Source organism: Schistocerca nitens, chromosome 3 (assembly GCF_023898315.1).
Source record: "Schistocerca nitens isolate TAMUIC-IGC-003100 chromosome 3, iqSchNite1.1, whole genome shotgun sequence".
Lineage (NCBI taxonomy): Eukaryota > Metazoa > Arthropoda > Insecta > Orthoptera > Acrididae > Schistocerca > Schistocerca nitens.
This window is the reverse complement of record NC_064616.1, coordinates 934,964,399-934,968,197: the sequence shown is the minus strand read 5'-3', so window position 1 is coordinate 934,968,197 and position 3,799 is coordinate 934,964,399.

The following is a 3,799-nucleotide window of genomic DNA, read 5'->3' as shown; positions in this document are numbered from 1 at the left end:
ATCAATCCTGTGCACTATATCGTTAGCGAATGTCTCTCGTGCAGCAATGGTAGCGGCACTGAGGGGTTGCCGCGTTTGAATTTTGTATGGATAGAGGTGTAAACTCTGGCGCATGAGACGATACGTGGACGTTGGCGTCATTTGGACCGCAGCTGCAACACGGCGAACGGAAACCCGAGGCCGCTGTTAGATCACCTGCTGCACTAGCTGCGCGTTGCCCTCTGTGGTTTCCGTACGCGGTCGCCCTACCTTTCCAGCACGTTCATCCGTCACGTTCCCAGTCCGTTGAAATTTTTCAAACAGATCCTTTATTGTATCGCTTTTCGGTCCTTTGGTTACATTAAACCTCCGTTGAAAACTTCGTCTTGTTGCAACAACACTGTGTTCTAGGCGGTGGAATTCCAACACCAGAAAAATCCTCTGTTCTAAGGAATAAACCATGTTGTCCACAGCACACTTGCACGTTGTGAACAGCACACGCTTACAGCAGAAAGACGACGTACAGAATGGCGCACCCACAGACTGCGTTGTCTACTATATCTTTCACATCGCTTGCAGCGCCATCTGTTGTTGAAAATTGTAACTACTGTAATTTCGAAAGTTTGTCCGCCTGAAAATGTACTGTTGTCCCAAGCATATTGCAACAAACGGTGCATTTCTATCGCTGCTCGTTTAGTTTTTATTGCCGTTTCAAATATACCGGTCATTTTTGAAACACCCTGTATCTAGGTTAGCACAGAAGAGCCACCACGACGAAGTCGAGTGGTATGGGGATTGACGTTGTTCACAGCTGAACCGCGTTGTTGCGAGTTGCCGATGGCAGTCCGGGTCCTGGGGTGTATTAAATTCATCTTCCAAAGGCTTTTACTATGCCAGACCTGTTGAGGTTGCAGATGCATCGTGCAAATGTAGCTTCTGTGATGAGAAAAGGTCAAAGGCCATCGTACGGCTGCCACCACTCCCTGTGTAAGACCCTGTGACACATATATACGATCCAGTCGGCTCGCTGAATAATGGTAAGATGTGTGTGTCCAGACTTGTCGCCATATATATTTTCCCAAGTGTCACCCAAGTGGAGGTTGTGACTCAGCATACATAGTTTTGGACAATACATGTAGTGCAGGATTTGGTCCTTGGGATAAAGGACGTAATAAAAATCGCCAGTGAAGATGCTGTGTTTGTATCATCCCAGAATGGGGCAATATCATCAGAGTAGAACTTGGACCGATTACAGCAGTTGGTGGTGCCCAACGGTGCATAAACACTAGTGAATCGGTTTTCAAGTGCCGTGACCCCTAATCATCGTGCGTAGGGGAGATACGTGATGTCGGTGGCTTTAATACAATCATGCACAAAAATCACCATGCCTTTGTCTGGGGACCACTTGGCGTTACCTACGTCGTGTAGCAATAAATTTTGGAAGTGCAAGGATGCAAAGTCGACTCCTGTGGCTCATATTTTTCTCTCAGGGGTTGGATCTTGGCAGGAGAGCTAACCATTTTGACATTCGTTGTGGCCGGGTGGTAAGCCTGACGGTGTAGTTGGGCAGGTTTATCCACACTGATGGTGGAGAGAAGCGTTCGTCATGAGAGACGAAACAACTCTCCGACTGTGGTCCTCCAGATGTTGTTCAGATATCACTGGGCCCCATCTCGGGATCCTGCTCAGTCTCGATGTCCTCGGCCCACGATGTGGGTACGGGATTCTGTTCATATTCCATAAGATCACAGTGGTTGATACAGAGGGACCGAGCGGCTTCGCAGGCAGTATTGGAACCTTCCTGTCGATCACTGTTCTCCACAGAGAAATGGCAGACGGATTCCGCCCGCACTGCTGTCCGTTCTACAGGGGTGGAGTCAGTGGGAATGGTGTCAGCCTCATGGTCGGCGTGCTGCAGGAGCAGTTTTTCTTCCTCTTGTGTTCAACCGTGGTCCTACGGCATCGCTTTCGGCGTTTCGGAGAACGCTGTTTCCGTGTGTGACCTTCCGTTTCGGACGATAGCATCGACTCACTCCTCGCCAGCACAAAGGTTTCCGTTGGGAGAATAAGTGCATTGTTCATCGATTGCCATCCTGCTGTCGGTGATGCAGTGTCCGGTGGTATCGATGGCGTTGGATGGAGTTATGTCACTGGCCAGAGTGACTGATAAGCCCGGTGTCAGTCTGTGGAGGATGCTTCCGATACTACAACCTCGGTCCGTTGCGTCTGGGCAGACGGAGACGTAATAAGCTAGTTGGGGTTGGGTTGTTTGGGGGAAGAGACCAAACTGCGAGGTCATCGGTCTCAACGGATTAGGAAAGGAGGGGGAAGGAAGTAGGCCGTGCCCTTTCAAAGGAACCATCGCGGCATTTTCCTGGAGCGATTTAGGGAAATCACGGAAAACCTAAGTCAGTATGGCCAGACGCGGGATTGAACCGTCGTCCTCCCGAATGCGAGTCCAATGTGCTAACGACTGCGCCACCTCGCTCGGTAATAAGCTAGTTACTGGGAGGATTGTCGGCATTGGTGGAGGAGCCACGACCTGCAATGGACGTTGTGTGAGTCGGCGCTGGAGGCACTCGGAACGTAAATGACCTCTGCTGCATCTGGAACACGTTTCAGGTTGGCGTCATAAATAACTACGGCCCGGCAACCTCCAGTTCGGAGGTATGATGGTACGTGCCGTCGGAGTTCAATGCAGACCTGGCATACTCCGTTTAGGAGTAGATACGTCTTCAATTAGGTCTGCTTTTCTGCCACGTGTTCGCGTACCATAGGGGTGGAGCGCCGCCACGACGTCTCGCCGGAAGTTCGAAGGATAGTTCGAATATGAGTATAGTCCACATTCCCAGCCCGGCATGAGCAACCTTGACGTTGGCATCATTTCCGTCTTCGTGGCAAAGGCGTAGTCTTTGTTTCATGTCTCGAAGAACCCCGTTGCATGTAGCGTCGTTAATAAGTTGCACATAGACCGTGTTACTTACGATCGAAAAGTGGACGCCGACGTTGTCGGCAGCTGGGATCTTGGCCTCTAGCCTTCCATATGTCGTCATCCATTATACAGCTGATGGTTGTCCATATCCGCAAATGCGAAAATATTTCACGTATTTCATAATGGCTGTAAGCGCCGCAGTGCCTGTTCCTTCGGATATGCATTAATGTCTAAAGGAACATTGTATTCTATTTCTGAACAGAGCAGGCGCTGCCATATCGTATTTTCAGAGCATTCACACAAGATTGGCGCCGGTGGCGACACCTACAACGTGCTGACATGAGGAAACTTTCCAACCGATTTCTCATGCACAAACAACAATTGACCGGCGTTGCCTGGTGAAACGTCGTTGTGATGCCTCGTGTAAGGAGGAGAAATGCGTACCATCACGTTTCCGACTTTCATAAAGGTCGGATTGTAGCCTATCGCGATTGCGTTTTATCGTATCGCGACATTGCTGCTCGCGTTGGTCGAGATCCAATGACTGTCAGCAGAATATGGAATCGGTGGGTTCAGGAGGGTAATACGGAACGCCGTGCTGGATCCCAACGGCCTCGTATCACTAGCAGTCGATATGACAGGCATCTTATCCACATGGCTGTAACGGATCGCGCAGCCACGTCTCGATCTCTGAGTCAACAGATGGGGACGTTTGCAAGACAACAACCATCTCCACGAACAGTTCGACGACGATTGCAGCAGCATGGACTATCAGCTCGGAGACCATGGCTCCGATTACCCTTGATGCTGCATCACAGACAGGAGCGCCTGCGATAGTGTACTCAACGACGAACCTGGGTGCATGAATGGCAAAACGTCATTTTTTTG